The 22,517-nt window shown below is 38.6% G+C and overlaps 1 pseudogene; it reads right to left on the bottom strand.

Annotated features, from left to right (window-relative positions):
* Nucleotides 1-1,618: 1,618 nt before the first annotated feature.
* On the bottom strand, nucleotides 1,619-2,511 carry LOC101829646 (annotated as a pseudogene).
* Between the last annotated feature and the right edge of the window lie 20,006 nt (nucleotides 2,512-22,517).

Raw genomic sequence — 22,517 nt, 5'->3', positions numbered from 1 at the left:
AAGAAAGCTGCATGCTTTTATCACTTCAGTGGGACTTTGAATACACTGCTAGATTAAAATGAACACATCCTAATAGAAAAAAATTATATTTTCATTTTAAGAAATTCAGTATGAATGAGTTATCACTGTACTCTCAGCATTATCTCATCACTGTAGTTAATAAGCAATATTCTTACAGAGTTTGCTACTTTAAGCATGGCTTAGCATGTGCACTGCTTTGTACCAGAGAGCTGCAAGAAGTTGTAAGACATGCTTTCTTTTTGTCATTGTCATATATATGATCCTGCAAATGAATGTACATGCATTGAATGCCAGATGGATCTTAGCCAGGCCTAAATGTAAATCTCAAGTAATTTTAAAATTGTGTTTGAAAGCATACTGACTTTCCCAAAGAGCACCGCTACCTCATTACTAATGCTTGCAGTTTGGCTATTTGAAAACCATTTAGCTTTTCTTCTTTATGTCATGACTAACTGGCAGAAAGAGTCATAATTTGCAGTTAAAGACTCTGTGTGATTAATATACATCATTATAAGAAGTCACTGAATTACAATCAAATAACCTTGTCATTTGCAATAGATCTCTCTTTATCCTTAATTGCTGATTTAGCAGTTAATTGAGAAAATCCTTGTTAATGATGTGGCATAACTAAGGAATGATGAGCAAATGAGACTTGCTTCTTGGGTAAACAAAAGCAATTTTCCCAACTGCATACAGCTGACCCAGAGGCAATAGAACAGAGCCCAGCAGCTCAATGATTTCTCTAAGCCAAACCATTACAAGTAACATGAGCAGGGGAAAAAGTGCATTAAGATCATTGACCTTAATGATAGGACTCATTAAAAATATGAGATGAATCAGAGGATAATGATCTTCTCTAGAACCTGATTTGACATGCATATTACAGGTGACCTCTCGGCAAACTGTCTCCAAATCAGCCTGCGTTTCTCCTGACTCTCTTGGTCTCTTCTACACTCACTACTCACTTGTTAACTGAGATTATTGTTCATAGAGAGGAGACTGTTACTGGCTCTTCAGGCTCATATTCTCGAGAAGTGTACACCGATGTCGGCTACATTAGCCTCCGTTTTGCTAACTTTAGTGTCACTGCCTTCCACAAACTCTGCAGAATGACAACTCATTTTTTTGGAAGTGTAAATGAATTTTTATTGTGAAGGTAGTTGTCAACTCAAACAGCAACAAATGAAGAATACATAAAGGAAATATCTTCTTGTCACAGACAGACGTAAGCTCCAGAATATGTGACATAGGAGACATTTTGATCTGTGACCCCAAGACCAGATGCATTAAGAGCTTTCCCATTTAATCTAACACTTCTGGTTCCTACTAAAAAGGAATATGCAGTACAAGTATGGAAAAGTTACTTCTGAAAGGAAACCCCCAAAGAAGGGTCAGAGAGGGAATGTACAAATCAGGAAGTTATTACAATTACTTTAAATTGTAATGTAATGCATTTCCATATCTTCACAGAAATACAAAACACACCCACTTGCAGAACTGGTTCAGATTACTTAAATACCAAATGCACTGTCAGTCCTCTACAAAAGTGTCTGGAAGTTACTCGTGTTTGTATGAAATGAAGCTATTGCCACTTTTCTACATCAGTAACTGCACACCAGAAAGGCAGAGACAACACAAATCAAGGATGGAGTTTCCCAAAGCTGCAGTGTGAAAAGACTATGAACAGTTGATCCCATACACATGGATGGGCTTCCTTGCTAGAGGAAATCCAAGTAGAATAAGGAATGGAGATGTAGAAAGGTTTTCTTGAGGGGACGGCACCCTGGATGCCTTTAGTTTTCAGCTCCCTCTGCTGCATCGCATTCTTCTCCTGCACTGTCTGAAGTCCACGATGTTACGTTGTCTCTGAGCACCTGCATGATGAGGGTGCTGTCTCTGTAAGAATCTTCATTCAGAGTATCACACTCTGTGATGGCCTCATCAAGAGCCGTTTTTGGATCTCATAGTAAAATACAGAAAACTTAAGAGCCAGCCCCAGGAAGATTGGGTGCCTAGATTGCATCTCTTTCTTGCTTATATCAAATGCCTCTTGGTAAGCTCCTTGGGAATTATCTATCATTTGTTTGAGATTGTCACCACATGATAATTCAGCAAGATACCAGAAATAATCTCCCTTCATCTTCAGATAGAAGACCTTACTCTCTGGATTACTATTAAATACTTATCCAACAATTCCAGTACCATGGTGAAGACGGACCTCATCTCCGACTCCACTTTCTCCCAATAGTCCTTGATCAGCTGCAACTTCTTGTCAGAGATGTCAGTCTTCTGCTGGATGTTCGAGATGACCTGCCAGGTGTACCTGCGGTCCCCAACCACGTTCTTGTAGACCACCCACAGCAGGTTGCGCTCCTTTTTGGACAGCTCGGTACCCTGCTCTGTCACAGCTTTCATGCAGGTGGCCACGTCATCATAGCGCTCAGCCTGCTCGGTCAGCTTGGTCTTCTGGATCAGTTCTGTCTTCTCCATGGCGAAACCAGGGCAAGCGCCAAGCCAGATCCAGAGTCTTCCTTCTAGTCTCCCACAACTTATTCTTAAAGACATGTTTTTGAAAGAGAAACCTGCCTGATTTAACAAATACCTCCCTATAGAGGAAAGAAAAAGTAAAAGAATATTTAATAAAGTGCTAAGTTCCCATGCATTGTCCTAGATATTGTGATACAGCATTGACTCTAATTATCACAATCACCGCAAGATTTGTACATTCTTATTTCCACTTAATACATGAAGAAACTAAGCCTCATGGATGCAAGGGACCTCTCACAGCAATAAATTGCTACTTGCTAACAAAGATTGTAACAGACAACCCTCAAATCAATGCCCCGGTGATGGGGGATGTTCTTCTGTATATATGTTTCTCTTATTGGTTGATGAATAAAACACTGTTTGGCTAATAGAGACGGGAAGATGGGCAGGACTAGGAAATGAGGAGAATTCTGTGAAAGATAGGCAGAGACAGACCAAGAGGAGACACCATGTAGCCACCAAGGGAGGAATAGGTCTGGGCATCCTCCAGTAAGCCAAGACCACATGGAAATACATGGGTTTATAGAAACTGGTTAATAGTTAAGACAGAGTTAGCCAATTAGAAGCCCAAGCCATCAGGCAACTGTTCTAAAATGAATACTAGTCTTTGTGTGTGTGTCTGGGGCAAGGTGGCTGAGGAACATGACACGACAAGAAAACTCTAGCTACACCCAGAACATTATATATCTATAGGATAATCAGCTTGAAATAAAAATTTGAAGAAAAGATGTTAAAAGGCCAATTTAGTTCACATTTCCCTAGTAGTACAAATGTAGTGTCACAGAAAATTTATTAGGCGTAATAGGATGTTTTAAAATTGTAAGGCAAAGTCAATGGATTTTAGGCACTTATTGGAGTTAGCTCAGCTTCAATAGCAAGATTACACTGTATTCCTTTTGATGGAGTATCATGGCACAACCGTGGGCCCAATGATGATTGTGATAAAAACCTAATGTTAGGCAAAACACCAGTGTACAAAAGATAAAAATAGGGGCCAAATGTTATCCATGCAGTCAGTACTCTACAAATGCATGCATACATTAGTATGTAATGTGTTTACAAAAAAAGGTAAGAGCAACAGTCTTTTCCAAATGTGTGTGTATGTGTGTAATTTCCTTCAATGTATGCCCAGTAAGACACAGTATTTATTGAGCTATTTAGACTTGACTGTATAGTAAAAGAAACTTTTAAGTGTTCCTTTTGGTCTTGGTAAATTCAGAAAACAAAGCTGTGTAAGAACCCAACACAAGGAGACAGGTTGAGAACTCTGCAAACAGTAGCTTCATATTTTCCTCTGCAGTGAAGTTCTTGGGAGTTGTGCATTAAACTGATACAGGGAATGATATAGGAGCAAAGGGAGCTCTATAATCTAGTTTCATCTAGTATATTATATAGAATTTATCTCAAAGTAATCTCAGAGCTACTATTTCAAAGAAATATTTGTTTTAAAACACTTATAAAGATAAATATAATACCAATACTTATGGGCTGCAACACTACCTACTAAGCTATGTGCTGTCCATGGTGTTGTAGACTGCAACAGAAAGAGAAATCCTTCAAGTCTTATATATATATATTGTTTTATTTAAATTAGAAACAAGCTTGTTTTACATGTCAATTCCAGTTCCCTCTCCCTCTCCTCCTCCCCTGCCTCTCAGTCACCCCCTATCCCATCTCCTGTCTGATCCCTAGGGAGGGTGAGATCCTCCATGCGGGACCTTCAAAGTTTGTCTTATAATTCTGAGCAGGGCCTAGGCCCTCCCCTGTGTATCTAGGCTGAGAGATTATCCCCCCTATGTGGAATGAGCTCCCAAAGTCCGCTTGTATACTAGGCATATATACTGATTCACTACCAGAGGTCCCATAGATTGCCCAGGCCTCCTAAATGACACCCACATTCAGGGACTCTGGTTCAATCCTATGCTGGTTTCCCAACTATCAGTCTGGGGAGCATGAGCTCCCTCTTGTTCAGGTCAGCTGTCTGTGGGTTTCTCCAGCCTGGTCTTAACCACTTTGCTCATCACTCCTCCATCTCTGCAACTGGATTCCAGGAGTTTGGCTCAGCATTTGTGTTTGCTTGTTTGGGAAAACTCAAATTCAGTGAGAAATCCTGTTTCCCCTAACTGTGTGGTGGTTAGAAACCACAGACCATAGAGCATTAATGAGAGCAGAAGACAGGGATTGGATAGTTAGTTTGGGGCAGAGGACACTGAAAATGAATATCTACTCCCCTCCCCCCTACAAATGCATGCTTACATTAGTAAATAATGTGTTTACATAAAAGAGAAGAGCAATATTCTTTTTCCAAATTGTGTGTGTGTGTGTGTGTGTGTGTGTGTGTGTGTGTGTGTCTGTGTGTGATTTCCTTCAATACATGCCCAGTAAGACATGGTATTTATGGAGTTATTTAGACTTGACTGTAACCCCCCCAACCCATTGGCTAAAGCTGTCAGCAGTTTTGACCTTGCCAGAGGCCGGAGATGCCACTGACATTTAAGCAAGAATGTCTTTGGTTAGGCCCAGAATGCACTAAAGGCGATCTGCATTTCCCCTTGTGCTACTTCCCCTAAATGAGCATGAACTTACTGGAGACTACATGAGGATCTGACTGTAACAGAGAGGCACCTGGACATCTTGAGAAATCGATTATCTTGAACAGCACATTCTCTCTCCATGCCTCCATCCCCCATAACCTTTTTAACACAAAAGCTATTGCCTTCTATTGTGAGCACACAATGCCAAAACATAGACAAACACAGTGGTGTCTTGGTACTGTTTTGGATTTCAATAGAATCGTTAAATAAATAAACAGTAACATAGCATTCCCATGGTGCAATTGTTTCAACAGCAGCAATTAGACAATTCTATCTACCAACCTTGACTGTCTGGCAGAGACTGCACAGGATATAGGATTTTTTAAACTTGAGTCTCAATTATTAATATTAACTCTCAGTCACACAGCACATTGTAAATATATTTATATATACACATACATGTGGTTTACAAAATGAATACCAGTTTAAAGGATTGTGGAAGAGTTTTCAGAGGCTTCCAAAGTGCGCTGGTAGACATATAAGCAGAGCTTATACTCATAAGGTAATTAACCCAAGACCAGCTTAAAGGAGAGACTGCCGTTCAGATCCTGAGACAGTCACAATTGTGAGGAAAGTTAGAGTTGAGTCCCAGAAGAAACTGGTAGATCAGGAAAAGATGTTGAACTTGGGTACAAATGGACAGATTTACACAGATGGCAGTTGAGTAGGCCAAGTCATCAGATGCAATAGCTGAGCCAAACTGAAGCCTCAGGAACACTCAAGAGTCCTCTCTGCCTGTCATTTCTTGACATATTCACTGAATGTTAGATGATAGGTCAGTGTGGGGCAATTACAATACCAGTGCTAAGTGTCCATCACTTTGTGGGATCCAGGTGAGTGTTGTAGGATATTAGTTTAAGATGCATTACATTCATTTATGCGGTGGAATATTTGCATAATGATGCAAAGATGTGTTGCATTCTCTTACGTTACATTCGTTTAACTCTCTAAAGCTGTGTTACTTTGCCTGTCGAAAATATCGGATTGGCCTAGTGTCTTTATTATGAATAGCTAGTTAGGGAAAGGTAGGGCTGCCAGGCAGAGAATAAATAGGAGGAGAAATCTAGGTTTGAGAGAAGAGCAAAGAAGGAAGAATGAGAAAAGGAGAGTAGGACACGAAGGACCAGCCACCAAGTAAGAAGGAAAGAAAGGTCTTTAGAATAGAATAAAGTAAAAATCCAGAGGACAAACGTAGTTAAAGAGGAGTGGGTTAATTTAAGTTAGAAAAGCTGGATAAAAACAAGCCAAGCAAAAGACAGGCATTCATAAGTAAGAATAAATTTCTGTGTATTTATTTGGGAGCTAGGAGTCAGGCTCTCAAAGAGCAAGGAGAAAAACAACCAACCAGCCAACCAACCAAGCAAATAAACAAACAAACATAAACAACAAGTGAGTCTTACACCCTCTCTATATCTGGCATGTTTATGGACCAGGTTTCCCTGGTATGATTTTAATATACTCATAAGCCCCTATAGTCTCACTTTATCCTAACAAATTTATGGGGTGGCACCGTTTCTAACACCACAAAAAAATTCATTCATCGGTTTGTGTTGCATGAATGGTGGCAGGTAGAGAGATGATAGTGTTTACTTACCCAACCAAGAGCACAGTCACTCTCTACCATCAGAATGAGGTAAACTGCTGTTTGTAAATAGTGTCTCTCAGACACAGTCTGAGAATATACTCTTTTACACAGTGTGGGTTAACTCAGAGTGGATCATAGCCCCATTTCACACAGTCAGTGGTATCCTACTCCCCAGGACCTTCTCATGCTATGAGGAACTCTACCATCTTTCTCTTATGCTTCCAGCTATGAATCTATAATAAAGTTCTTTCAAAAATTTACTCTCCATAGTCCATTAATCTCACTCTTGGAATTCATGAGATGAGAATCCACAGGCTCCTGACAACTGAAGTTTTATGTGATTGTGAACATCCGACACCCTAATTCCTTAATTAAAGCAAACATAAGAGCCAAGAATGGTTTCACAATTCTCAAAGATATTCTAGAAGTTCCTTTATCAGTAGTAGGCCCACAAAATGTATGTTTTATAACCATAACTAAACATTACCAAATGACAATGTTTATTATTCTACCTAATTCACTCTACCATAACAGATCAATAATCAATACTCTTTTGTCTCATAGTCAACATAGTTAGGATTTTCTTTGGGCTACAGATCAGTTCCCATATTAAGACTTGGAGACTTATTATTGATTTCCCTCCTAGCTATATTCTGTCTGCTCATTGGCACCTTTATTCATCAGCCAATAAAAGCAATACGTATTCGCAGCATACAGAAGGACATCCCACATCATTCTTTTGTTTTAAATTCAACCAATAGTAGTAGATAACTTGAGTGACAACAACTGTGGTTGAAATGTGATCTCTCTCTTTCTTTCTCTCTCTCTCTCTCTCTCTCTCTCTCTCTATTTATATATATATATATATATACATATATATGTGTGTGTGTGCTTGTGTGATACACAAACATATATAGAGATATATGTATATATTTCTTCTGTATATAATGTATGTCATATAAAAATATTGCAATTATATGTTATATAATATAACCTAGTTAGAAAGGCAGATACATCCTTAAATAACTTCCCATGATGGGAGACCACTTTTTAAAAAGTTATACAATTTGGATAAGAAATGGGAGTTTGCTTTGAGAGATGAAAATTGACATAAAATTCAGGATAGAATAGAAAAATGGATTCTTTTAATTTACTTTTACTTAGTGAGATTATTACATAATTGCATCATTTCACCTTTCCCTTTTCCCCATCCAAAAAATCCTATATATCATACTTGCTTTCTTTAAAGTTCGTGATCTCTTTTTTATTAATTTTTGTTACACATATATATGTGTGTGCAGATAGAAAAAAGATAGGTAGGTAGATAAATAGATAGACGATGGATATTTCTAAATATATAAACATAATCTGTATGTACCACAATTGCATGAACAAATTTTTACTTGGAATTTAATAGGTAAATTATACTAAAGGGTTTGAATTCACCACCATCCCCAATCCTATGCTTCTTATTCATGACTTTCTGAGTAGCTACTAACTAGACTAGGTCTACAAGGAAGCTTCTCTTGTGCAAAGGAGAGACTATTCGAATCTGTGTTACTTTGCTGTTGCTATTTCACAGTGTGAAGTATCAGCAATTATGCATGTAAGATTAAATAGACACAGATATAGATATAGACATAGATATATTTGAAAAATAAATTTATGTTCACTGTTCTCTTTCTCGTCAACTGAGTTGGTCAAACACCAGACACCAACATGCAGATCTTCCTGAAAACTGTGACAGGCAAGACCACCACTCTTGAAGTAAAGCCCAGAGACACTAGCAAGAATGTCTCCAAATGGATCAAAGATCTCAACATACATCCAGCCACACTGAAACTTTTAGAAGAGAAAGTGGGAGATACTCTTCAACGAGTTGGTACAGGAGACCACTTCCTAAACATAACACCAGTGGCACAGGCACTGAGATCGACAATTAACAAATGGGACCTCCTGAAACTAAAAAGCTTCTGTAAGGCAAAGGACACAGTCAAAAAGACAAAAAGGCAGGCCACAGAATGGGAAAAGATATTCACTAACCCTACATCTGACAGAGGGCTAATCTCCAAAATTTACAAAGAACTCAAGAAACAAGTCTCCAAAACACCAAAGGATCCACTTGAAAGGTGGGGTACAGAGCTAAATAGAGAATTCTCAGTAGAGGAGGCTAAAATGGCCAAGAGACACTTAAGAAAGTGCTCAACATCCTTAGCCATCAGGGAAATGCAAATCAAAACAACTCTGAGATACCATCTTACTCCTGTCAGAATGGCTAGAATCAAAAACACCGAAGACAATTTATGCTGGAGAGGATGTGGAGAGAGAGGAACACTCCTCCACTGCTGGTGGGAATGCCGACTCATACAGCCTCTTTGGAAATCAGTATGGAGATTCCTCAGGAAAATGGGAATTAATCTACCACTAGACCCAGCAATTCCACTCTTAGGCATTTATCCAAATGAGGCAGGTTCATACAACAAGGGCATCTGCTCCACTATGTTCATAGCAGCATTGTTTGTAATAGCCAGAACCTGGAAGCAACCTAGATGCCCCTCAACCGAAGAGTGGATAGAGAAAATGTGGTACATTTACACAATGGAGTATTACTCAGCAGAAAAAAACAATGGAATCTTGAAATTCGCAGGGAAATGGATAGCACTGGAAGAAACCATCCTGAGTGAGGTAACCCAGTCGCAAAAAGACAAACATGGTATGTACTCACTCATATATGGATTTTAGATATGGATCAGGATAGTGCCAGTCTGCACTTCCACAGATAGAGAGTCTGGGAAACAGGAAAGAACCTAAAAGATATGCATATATGCGTAGTACCCAAGAGAAGAGGATGGAGACAAGATCCTCTGAATGGATGCGGAACACGGCGAGCGGTCGGGGAGAGTGGGACCCGGGAAGAATAGAGGGGGTAAAGAGGAAGGGAGTTGGTCATGGGGGAACAGGAAGTTGAGGGGTGGGGATAGAATAGGGGGAAGAGGGAATCATAGGATCGAAGACAGATCAGGCACCAGAGTGACCTCGAGTGATCCAAAGGTATAACATCAATTGGCAAGCTAAGCAATAGTGGAGGGACCACCTCGAATGCCCATTCCTGATAATGAACTTGATGTCTATAACCATCCGGGAGCCTTCATCCTGTGACTGATGGAAGCAGAGGCAAACACACAACTAATCACTGAACTGAACCCAAGGAACCCAGTGACAGAGAGAGAGGAGTGATGAGCAAATTGGCAAAGAATGGGCTGGCAAAACCAGCAGAGACAGCTGATCTGAACAGGGGAGTGCTCTTGGACCCCAGACCGACAGTGGGGAGGCCAGCATGGGACTGATCTGGACCCCCCAAATGTGAGTGTCAGTGAGAAGGCCTGGGCAACCTATGGGGCCCTGAGCTGTGGATCAGTGTCTATCCCTGGTATACAAACTGTCTTCATGTGCCTATAGCACAAAGAGAGATGCTCTCTCAGCCTGGACTCTTAGGGGAGTGCCTTGACCCTACCAAGAGTAAAATGACAGACTCTAGATATCCCCTATGTGGAAGGATTTGGCAATAGCGTGGGAGGGAGGGGGGAAGGGGAGTGCGGGAAGAGGGGAGGGAGAGGGAACTGGGATTGACATGTAAAACAAGCTATTTAAAATTAAAATAAAAAAATGATAATAAAAAAAGAAAAAAAAAAGAATGTCAAGGCCAAGATCCAAGATAAGAAAGGCATGCCACTTTACCAGCAGAGACTGATACTCACCAGGAAACAGCTGGAGATGGCCATGTCCTGTCTAACTACAACATCCAGGAAGAGTCCACCTTTTGCCTGGTGCTGAGCCTGCATGGTGGCATCATCAAGAGGTCCCTTCGCCAACTTGCCTAGAAGTACAACTGCCAACAAAATTATCTGCTGCACTCCCATACCAGAAGTGTGCCCACACACTGACAATTTGTACCCCAAGAAGATTTACAGCTAGGGCCCTACTTCTGTTTACTGGAGCAGAAAACGCACACACACACACACACACACACACACACACAAACATAAAGAGAAGAAAAATTTTCTTTCTTCTCCTTTATTTATCCCATATAATCTAGATTTCCATTGATATCCACAAGTAAAAATAAAATAATTTCTCACTATGTTCAGCAATGCCATTCTGAGATACTAATCGCCCACTAAAATATATGGAGCATTGCTCCTACATTTTGACCTTTTGGTATACAAATCTAACTTTATCAAAAGGCTAAATTATTTTTTTAAAGAAACTAGGTCATTTTGATTGAATGTCAGGAAAGATTCAACTCCCTTGTCTCATCTGATCATCAAATGAACCATATTAGTACAACAGAGCAGAACATCAATTTGGCTTCCTTGCAACTTTAGGCTGCTTCTGTTCTGGGCCATAGTTGTATAATAATATCCCATAGATGAAGCATTCACTTGAACAGTTGAAGATTGCTGGTTTTTTTCCTAGAAAAAAACAAGTATTCCAATCAAATTTTTACTTCTTTAGAACAAGTAGATGATTAGGAAAAGATTGGTGTATATTATTTGTAGGTCTTCAAGAAGTCATTCTTATAAACTTAGAGAGAAAAGCACACAAACATTCTAAAAAAGAAAACAAAACAGGTAATGATGATAGTTGAATATGACCAGCTATGGTTAGTTGAACTGTAACTCACGAAGTAGAAAAATTAGAAAGGAGTTGAGTAAGTTGGCTAATAGTTCAGTTGTATTTCTGTGATCCTGATAATCTGCTTTATCACTCAGGGAATGAGGCTGAAGACAGGGAGAGAGAATTATCAGTCAAGTGTACAACCACAACAGAGTGGGTAAGTTGCAAATCTCTCTCATACAAACATAACCTAATTAAATAAGTTAACTAGGTTTAAAAAATACAAGATGATAACAGAAGATGGATTTCGTGGCCTGGTGGAATCATTCAAATGTTAGCAGAAGACATAGCACTCCATTCATCCTTGAAGGTAGAGTAAGATACATCAGACTGCTGGAGCAAGGAGAAGAGAGAGATCATTACAGCTTAAAGAAAAAGGGATAGCATGGGTATGGAGCCAAATCATCTTGCTTTGCTCTAAAAGAAAATACCTATTTACTTAACCAGGAAACAAAATAAAATAATAGTGGCTAATAAATTCTCAGTATTGATTATATGCTTTGGCCATTTAAAATATTTTACAAGCGTTAATTCATTCAGCCTTTGAAAATTCTGTGGACACTGCTATGTTTATTACAGATCCTGAAATTCAGACTTAGAGATGTCACAATAATTGTTAAAATTCGTATAGTTACTAAGTGGAGCAAAGATGCCAAGGCACACTAAACAAAACCAGAGTCAGAATTTAAGAGTGTTTATTAAGCTGGGTGGTGACTGCCTGGAGATAAACAGTTCTCAAAAAGCAGCCTCAACTGCTTCTGCAGGGAGCTTTAAAGGCAAAAATCATATCCCTTTTGGCAGTTGCAGGGTGAAATACAGCAAGCAAGAAGTTTAACAGAAAGTCCTCAGGACAAAGTTGAATCACTTTTAGAGGACTTTTCCAAGGAAGTGGGTGTAAGCATGTGGTTGGGAAGAGTTGGAGGGATCCAGCTCTGAGTCAGATCTTAGATGGCTGCATCAAGGACAAGACGGAAGACCCCAGTCCCACCACCACTATGTAGTACAGAAGTCATCCAAACAGACACACTTTATAATTAGAAATTTCTGTTTAATTTGAAATATTTTTAAATAGGCTAGAAAAAATGTCATAAAATAACCTTGCAAATTGAACAAGGATGGCAAACTTCATTCTACTTTTATTTCAGGTTTATCCTTTTCTTTGCGGAGGTTAGTGAAATATGTGTAGACATATATACAACACATGGGAACACACACACATACACACACACACACCATAACTACTCAAAGGCAAAGCAAGTTATGTAGAAGTGGAAAGAAGCCTATAATGTTTGTTAATCAAGAGTCATTGTTCTGTTCAAAATCACTAGCTAGAATAAACTAACCTAAGTCTATATTGTAGTGTGTGAGTAGGATAAAATAGGGAGTGATTTCATGACTCATTTATCTAGCAACTGAACAAATTACTGAGAATCCATATAAACTATAGATAGCATATGTTATGCAAACATTAACAAATGTTTCACCAAGAAAAACATTTGAAATTATGCACATTGAGTTGTATCATGTGCATGCACAAATTCATAGCAATGTGTTTACAGTGTGGTTTGTCTATAAATGCTGAGATTTTTTTCAATTACACATGATATCCACTATCTTGATTTTGCTTACAAAATGCTATATTGTTTTTTTCGATGCAACAGACTAAGCAGATCAATATAAAGCAGGTCAATGAAACAACTCATTTGGATAAAACTATATTTACAGAAACATTGTTACCTTAATCACTTATGGACAAGAATTTCAAAATAATAGTCTGCTTTCAAGGACTTCAAGTTTTATCTGTAATGAAAATAAAGTTTGTATGATTGTTTAGTATACATTTTTATGTCTGACAAAGTGAAGTTACCTAGAAATAGCAATTAATTGAGATCAGAAAATGGTGTATGGCTTTCTTTACAGATATTCAGTATCTCCTAACAACCTTCGGCATGAAATTAGAATGTGTACCCATTTCACCATCCCTCCCACCACACACCTACCAGGAACTGATCCTATCATCCCCTCCCTAGGGTCCCGTTTGGTATGCACCGCAGAGTAACATCATGTCTGCTTTGATGTAGTATTTCTAACCTCATGTCATGAATGCATGAAGTCGGGGTGTTCCATGTCATCATGCCATTCTGGAAAAGCTCTTCTTTGTAAATCCATCTCAAACATGTCCATCACCTCCTGGACCTCATCACTCCAGGCTCTCCTTGTCAATTCATAATTCTCCCTATCAGTCTAAATGTCTTAGAAGTTGTTGTGCACTTAGCACTTTGATTATTTTTCTCCTCTGAAGAACTAAGAGCTACCCATGGGGACAAGGTAGATGGCTCAACTCATACAGCCCTCATGACAGGAGAGAAATGACTCATGTAAGTTGCCCTCTGAACTCCACAGTTTGGTGACTATGTGTATACTTATGCACACAAATTAATACATGGCAGGTCTTATGTGACTTTGCTCTATAGAACTCTTAACTGTTTCTGAATGAATGATTGACTAACCTTAGTAATTCAATATCTTGCTTCTACAGGGTTGACGTTACTTGAGCCAATCTATAGGGTTTAAGTTACTTGAGACAACATTCTTTAAGTGTTCAGTTATTTACACATATATAAACAGAAAGAGGGCAATTAATTGTACCACACTGAGTTCTTAGTCTTTGTTCAATCAATATAGTTTTTCTCTGAGTTCTATCCCTGATCCAAGACTAGAAAATGATATCAGAATACTCTCTATGAGAAATGAGAGTCTCAGAGCAGGTTGACTATCAGGGGTAGTATGTGAGGTAAGCATCCTCTTTAGCATCCCAAGAAGAGAGCATCCAGAGTCCATGAGCTATTGCTATAACTGATAAATGTGATGCCTAAGACAGATGACTGCTATAGCAAGCTTTCTGAACTCCTGTATGTTGAGAGAAAATTAGCTGCCCCACCAGCGCCTCAACCCAGTACTGTTGCAACAGAGGTAGAGAACTGTGTAGAGAGAAGCCTTTTCCTTGTCAGCCACTTTGGTTTTTCCCCACTGGTCGCCTGGGCTCTGCCGCATTGTAGTCCTCAAATAACACACAAGACGCTGTATCTTTCCAGCATCCTTGTGACTCTTAACTAAGTACTTCATCTCAGATCATTAGAAAACAATTTTGAAATTGCTATTACAAGTTTTCACTTCCTTGTCAATAATGTTGATATAGCTAGTATTCATAATGCTTCCTGAAACAGAACAAGTATATTTCTGTACAAATGTGAATGATGCATTCAAAAAGTTTCTTTTTTCTTTTGACTGCCATCAGTTCATTCATAAGATTTTTTCCTTATTTTAAGTCAATAAACAGAATTTGTCTCATTAAATTATTGATAGTGTTATAAACAATAGTAAGTTCTACTCAAGAGAAAAGCAGACCTCAGATAAAATCAGAAATTGTTTAGTTACTGTAGGGAGAGGTCTACATACCCATAGCGCTGGCCACGCCCATTTGGGTGTGTTCATAGGTACAAGAACGTATGGGGGATGAAAAGAGCTAAGAGGAGGAGACTCTCTTTGGGTCCCGGGTTCAGCCTGGAGAACAGCATATGAACTTTTGGTTCTCAGCTTTCTTGGCTTTTCACATTAGTGATTTCTCTCTCAATGAAATATCATAGGACATCCCTATTTTGTGTATCTTAATATTTCCATATTATCTGTGGTCAAAAGAGGGATTGTATGGTATATGTTGTATGTTATAATATTTGAAAAGCTGTTTCAATTTACTAGAGACATATGCCGGAGCATTGTCAGTTTTTATTTGTGCAGGTATACCTATAACAGCCATTACCTCTAAGATGTGTGTGATAACAGCATCAGCCTTTACAAAGCTAAGAGCAATAGCCCATTGGAATCCTTAAAATGTGTCTATGGTATGATGCACATATTTTAAACTTCCAAATTCTGGAAAGTGAAACACATCCATTTGCCAAATTTCATTTCAGCAAATACGTTTGGGATTCTTCTTCAGATCAGGCACCAGAGTGACCTCTAGTGTTCTAAAGGGATGACACCAATTGGCAAGCTAAGCAATAGTGGAGAGACCACCTCGAATGCCCATTCCTGATAATGAACTTGATGTCTATAACCATCCGGGAGCCTTCATCCTGTGACTGATGGAAGCAGAGGAAAACATACAATTAATCACTGAACTGAACCCAAGGAACCCAGTGACAGAGAGAGGAGTGATGAGCAAATTGGCAAAGAATGGGCTGGCAAAACCAGCAGAGACAGCTGATCTGAACAGGGGAGAGCTCTTGGACCCCAGACCGACAGTGGGGAGGCCAGCATGGGACTGATCTGGACCCCCCAAATGTGAGTGTCAGCGAGAAGGCCTGGGCAACCTATGGGGCCCTGAGCTGTGGATCAGTGTCTATCCCTGGAATACAAACAGTCATCGTGTGCCTATAGCACAAAGAGGATGCTCTCTCAGCCTGGACTCTTAGGTGAGTGCCTGGACCCTACCCAGAATGAAATGACAGACTCTAGATATCCCCTATGTGGAAGGATTTGGCAATAGGGTGGGAGGGTGGGGGGGGGAAGGAGAGTGCGGGAGGAGGGGAGGGAGTGGGAACTGGGATTGACATGTAAAACAAGCTATTTAAAATTAAAATAAAAAATGATAAAAAAAATACGTTTGGGATTACTGCCTGCTGGTAATGGAGTTTGATTATAGAATGAACAGGTGGAACAGTTTCTTACTATTTCCTTGGCTTGCACTATGGGTACATAGACCTCTCTCTACAACTTACCATGGCAGAGTTGTGTGACTGTTGCACCAGTGGACACATCCCACCTAGCAAGTCAGTATTGTAGCATGCAGGGTCCAATTGCAGATGTTGTACTCCCCTATAAGCCTTCGTAGTAACTTCGGGCAACATGAAACTAGCCAGCAGGAATAAAATGCCTTGACCAATTTGAGACTGATTTCTCAATGCCTTGCAGTCAAAAGTGTACTATCTTCAGCAACAGGGTCTTAATATGTAGCTATGGTAGGGAACTAACGATGATGACAACAGCTTGTGATGTTTTGGACAGTTTGGGTAGCTTCCTGACCAATAATTTATAGAGTGGTAGCCCATGATATGCACTGTGATTTTCATTTAGTAACTCATGGTAGAGGCATTGCCTAGCCACAGGTATTTCTCAAATAAAACCCAAATTGACATTACAGATAAACTAAAACTAAATTATGCTGCAATTCCCAACTCAGAGTTCCTAAATTTGTGCATTTAAAAGAATAAATTATTTGATCAAGTGTACTTTTGAAATGTAAAAGGACAGATTCTACTAACATTTTGGTAATGAATTTTTTGTATGGCAAATAATAGTTCCCTAATGTGTTTCCTTTCCATAATTTCTATCCACAATTGTTACATTATTATCACCCTCCTGTCTTGCCCAATAGAGTGGTAGCCCTAGGGAACACAATTTCTGCTTTTCCTGTATAATGAGGCTAAAGATGGAAAAGTCAGAGTTCAAAAGGATGGCAATGGAAATTTATATGGCCATTAGAGTTGTTCTTTTCACCACTTGAGGAAAGGAAAAGAGGATTTATGACATTTGGGTTGTGAATCACAGATTCTTTTCTTCTGAATAGGTCAGCATCTATCTTAGAGAGGGACTTAAAAGTTTTGGATTCAAATGGCTCCCAAGAACCAAGAATATTGTCCTCTGGGGGGAGCTGTAGAGTACAAATTTTTTTCATATGTTTTCACAATATAAAAAATTTTATTGTGTGCCTTCTTGCTTAAGTGTTTGCTTATCTAAATAAAATCTTTTATTCTGTTGTTAATAAATACCTTGAGTGTGTGTGTGTGTGTGTGTGTGTGTGTGTGTGTGTGTATGCATCCACTAATGTATGTTTAAGCATTTTACATTGTAAATAAGAGAGAAGAAAGGATGTTACTAACTTCAGGAAAGTAAAAATAAAATCAGACTGCTGAAGTGTGACCACTGGTAGTAGCTACCTTAGAGGCATAAATGGATGACTTTTATTTTTGTGTATTTTAAATGGTGCCTTTTAAAAACTTTTTTTAAAAAAAAAGTTTCTCTGTGTAGCCCTGACTATCCTAGAACTAGCACTATATACCCAGGATGGGCTTGAAGTAATACATTCACCTGCCTCTGACTCGTAAATGCTGGGATTAAGTGAGTGTGCCACCACCATCAGACTAATAGTGCCATTTTTATAGAGAGTATGCAAAACAAAGTCAGAATCAACATTTACCTTTATGAAAAGCATAATGGAAATATTTGGAGTTCTCAATAGGAAAACTGGCAAAAATCTTCCTTATGATTTCTATTGTTGTTTTCCCTTCTTAACCACCACCTGACAGGATCTTGTACTCAGGAACCACCTAGTGGCAGAAAAATATCAACAGCATAAAAAGGAAAAATATCCAAGTGACAATTCAGTGTCTTTTAGAAATATGTAAAGATGATAGTTATGTGGTAAAGCCTAGGTCAGATCAGGGATATTTGCTGGGTTTTTTTATTGCCCGCCCTGTGCTACCAAGTGTGCTGTAAACAATTGGTGGAGTCAAAGTTTTAAATAAATATAGAATAGCAAAATTGTTGTGGAATAATATTTTTGTATACTGTGAAGATGTGTCTTTGCCAAGGACACATTCTGATTGGTTTAATAAAGAGCTGAATGGTCAATAGCTAGGTAGGAAAAGGTTGGGTGGGACTTTCAGGGAGAGATAGAAAAGCAGGAGATGAATCTAGACATGGGAGGGACACCAGAGGACACAGAGAAGAAACAGAACATGCATGATGAAAGAGAGGTAAAAAGCCACAGAGGAAAGCATAGACTAACATAAATAGATTAATTTAAGTTATAAGAGCTAGTAGGATAAGCCTAAGTTTTCATAATTAATAATAAGTCCCCATGTCATTTTTTTGTGAGCTGGAAGCCCAAAGAAAATCCATCTACACTAAATATTTGCAAAGGTATTCCTAATAGAGTGTCATGTTTAAAGAAATTTCATGAGTCTTGATTTTTATGCAGAAAAAGCAAAAGCAAATAGAAATTACGTCTCTTACATTAAAGTTTTTAATTCACTGGGAATGGTGAAGGAAATATATATAAAGAAAATTTTTATATATAGGAAGAGACAATGACTCTCTGAAAAATACTCCAATGGTTCAAGATTCTAACAAGAACTGACAAGTGGATCTTATAAAATTAAATTGTTTCTGGACAGCAAAGGAAATAATAAATAGTCTGTACCCTATAAAATGACAATCTGACAGATTAATATTCAGAATATATAATAATGCAAACAATTAAACACCAAAGTACAAATAACCCATTCAATAAATAGGTGAATCAATTGAACAGACAACTCTTAAAAGAAGATGTAAAATTGGCCAATAAGTACATGAAAAAGCATTCAATATCACGACCCTCTAGGAAATGATAACCAAAAATTCACTGAGATTTCATCTCACATGTTAATACAGAAGGGGGAAATCTCCAAGGTCCAAAATCCTAGATGAAGGGCTACTGGCATTTAAAAAGAAGCAAGAGAGCAAGTGTCCTTACGGTATGAATGAGCATCCTTTGAGTATATACCAAAGAGTAGCATAGCTGTATCTTGAAGTATATCAATTCCCATTTGTCTGAGAAACTGACATATTGATTTCTAAAGTGCCTGCACAAGTTTGCACACCGACTAGCAATGGAGGAGAGTTCCCCTTACTCCACATCCTCGCCATTATGAGCTGTCATTTGTGTTTTTTTATCTTAGCCTTTCTGACAGGTGTAAGATGGAATCTCAGCATCATTTTGTTTTGCATTTTACTGATGGCTAAGCATGTTGAACGCTTCTTTAAATGTTTCTTGTTCATTTGAGATTTCTTTGTTGAGAATTCTCTGTTTAAATCTGCACCCCTTTTTTATTTGGAATACTTGGTTTTTTTATGTCTAGTTTCTTGAGTTCTTTAAATATTTGGATATTTACCCTCTATCAGATGTGGGGTTTAGGAAGATCTTTTCCCATTCTGTGGGCTGCTGTTTTTTTTTTTTTTTTTGACAGTGTCCTTTGACTTACATTAGTTTCTCAGTTTCAGGAGATCCCATTTATTAGTTATTGATCTCAGTGTCTGTGCTAGTGGTGTCAGAAAGCAGTCGCACATGCAAATGCATTCAAGCTATTTCCCACTTTCTCTTCTATCAGGTTCAGTGTATCTAGTTTTATGCTTATATCTTTTATCCACTTGGATTTGAGTTTTGTGCAGGATGATAGATATGGATCTATTTTCATTCTTCTACAAGCTGACAATCAGTTATGCCTTCACTATTTGTTGTGGATGCTTTCTTTTTATGATTTTACAAATCATAAATCAAGTGTCCATGGGTGTATGGATTTACTTGTGGATCTTAGATTAAATTCCATTGACCCACATATCTGTTTTTATGCCAATAGTATGCACCATGTGGTTTTTCTTACTATAGCTCTGTAACACAGCTTGAAATACTAGATGGTAATACCTCCAGAAGTTCTTTTATTGTACAGGGTTATTCTAGCTATGTTGGGGTTTTTGTTTTTCCATATGAAGTTGAAGTTGAGTATTGTTCTTTCAAGGTCTGTAAAGAATTATAAAGGAATTTTGATAGGGATTGCATTGTTTTTGGTAAAATGGTCATTTTTACTATGTTAATCCTACTGATCCAAGAGCATGAGTGATCTTTCCATCTTCACTGCTCAACTATATTCAATCAGCTTTATTTGTAATATCCAGAAACTTGAAAAAACATAGATGTCCCTCAACCAATGAATGGACAAAGAAAATGTTGTACACAATGGAGTATTACTCAGCTGTTAAAAACAGTGACATCAGGAAATTTTCTGGCAAATAAATGGAACTAGAGAAGTTCATCCTGAGTGAGGTAACCCAAACTCTGAAAGACAAACATTGTATGTACTCACTTATAAGTGGGCATTAGCTGTAAAGAAAGAATCATGCTACGATCCACAGACTCAGAGAAGCTAAGTAACAAGATTGGCTCAAGGGGGAGATGCATGAGTTACTGTGAAGGGGAAATAGAACAGATATTGCCCGCAGACTGGTGAGGGGGGATATAAATGGGTGGGGATAGGAAAAGGAAGGTTTAAGTTGGGGGAGGCGGGAGGGCAAGAATACTAGGAGAGACAACTGGAATCAGAGGGTATCTCTGGGATGAGCTAGAAACCAAGATCAATGGAAACTCCCAGGAATCTATGAGGGTGACCCTAGCTAGGACACCTAGTAATGGGAGATAGAGAGCCTGAACCCTTTGTTTCCTGTAACCAGACAAGACTTCCAGTAGAGGGACTGGGACACCAACTCAGGCACAAACACTTTGATATATAATTTGTCCTGTCTCCAAGATGTGCTGGGGTAAAGATGGTACAGAAGTTGAGGGAAAGACCAACTAATGACTGGCCCAGCTGTAGACCCATAGCCTGAGAGGGAGTTCACTCCTGAGGGTCAGGAACCAAGCCAGGAGACCTCAGAGACCTAGTATAGAACCAAGCAAGATTAGCAAAAACATGTCAATGTAATAATGCCCAATAATATTCTGCTATATTCATAGAGGGGTGCTTAGTCTAATTATCATCAGAGAGGCTTCTTCCAGCAACTCAAGGAAACAGATACAGAGACCCACAGCCAAACATTAGGAAGAGTTTGGAGAATCCTATGTAAAAGAAGGAAAAAAGATTGTAGGAGCCAGTTTGGTCAAGGACACCAAAAGAAAACTCACAGAACCAACTAACCTAGGCTCATAGGGTCTCGCAGAGACTATGCTGATAACCAGGGAGCCTGCATGGGACCGACCTAGGTCCTCTGCATATATGTTGCATCTCTGTAACTTGGTCTTCTTGTAAGACTCCTAACAGTGACAGCAAGAGCTGTCTCTGACTCTATTGCCTGCCCTTGGCACCTATTCCTCCTAATGGACTATCTCAGCCAGTTTTAATGGAATAGGTGTCTAGTCTCATTGCAACTTAATATACCTTGGCTGGCTGATATCCATGGAAAGCCCACCCATATCTGAAGAGAAATAGAAGAGGAGGAGTGCCTGAGCAGGGGAATAGGGAGGAGAGGAAAGGGGGGAAATTTTGGTTAGGATGCAAACAAACAAACAGAAACTACCAAGAGAGGGAGAATTTCACCTCATTTATAATCCAATACCAATGGCCAGCCACTAAATGGATCAGTAGGATATATAAATTAAGAGGCATTGGAGGAGACTATGGAGGGACTAGAATGAGGAGAAGGAGGGAGAAAATAATGGAACTATATTTTAAGGCTTTTTAAGTTGCAAAAATGTGAACAACAAACACTAGCAAATAGAAAGAAAGTAATTTATTCTAGACACTGTGTCGTGATTCTTCAAAAAAACAGAAAAATAATACAACTAAACCACTCTTGGATATGTACATGGAAGAATCTAAGAGATGGCAGCTAAGAAGATATATTCAAATACATGTTTCTTACAGCATTATTCAGAATAACCAAGCTATGCAACAAGTCGGAGTGCCCATCAGCAGATGAGTGGATTAAAAAATGTGAAAAACACATATATACAGATAGATAATTGGAGAGCACACACCAAATGCTGACTTTTATTCAGTTGTAAACAAAACAGAAATTACGTCATTTGCAGGAAATAAGTCAGGCTAGAAATCATCATGTTATTATTGTCCTGAAATGTGAAAAACTGAATTTTAAAGATGAAGAAAATTGTTTAAGGTGGCATACATTTACAAAGCCAAATTATAATTTGATTCCATGCTAAGAATCCAAAGCCCTTAGTTCATAAAGCAAGGTTACATGATCTATACCAGCCTATAGTCTTTTAGTCTGTTCTATGTGAGTTTGAGTCTTGACCTTGGTGTGCTAACAGTTTAACATAATTTTCTAAAAAAAATAATAACACTTTTTTAATATAAGAAAATAGTGTATGTCTATTTTTTTGCTTCACTAAATGAATAATGTATATGCCACTGCTAAGGACTTGCTTAAATGTTGCTAATATATGATTCCATGGCAGTCAAAGTGTTCTTAATTCT

Source organism: Mesocricetus auratus, unplaced genomic scaffold, assembly GCF_017639785.1.
Source record: "Mesocricetus auratus isolate SY011 unplaced genomic scaffold, BCM_Maur_2.0 Super-Scaffold_100051, whole genome shotgun sequence".
Lineage (NCBI taxonomy): Eukaryota > Metazoa > Chordata > Mammalia > Rodentia > Cricetidae > Mesocricetus > Mesocricetus auratus.
Note: the sequence above shows the minus strand (reverse complement) of the source record. Positions and strands in the feature narration are given on the sequence as shown.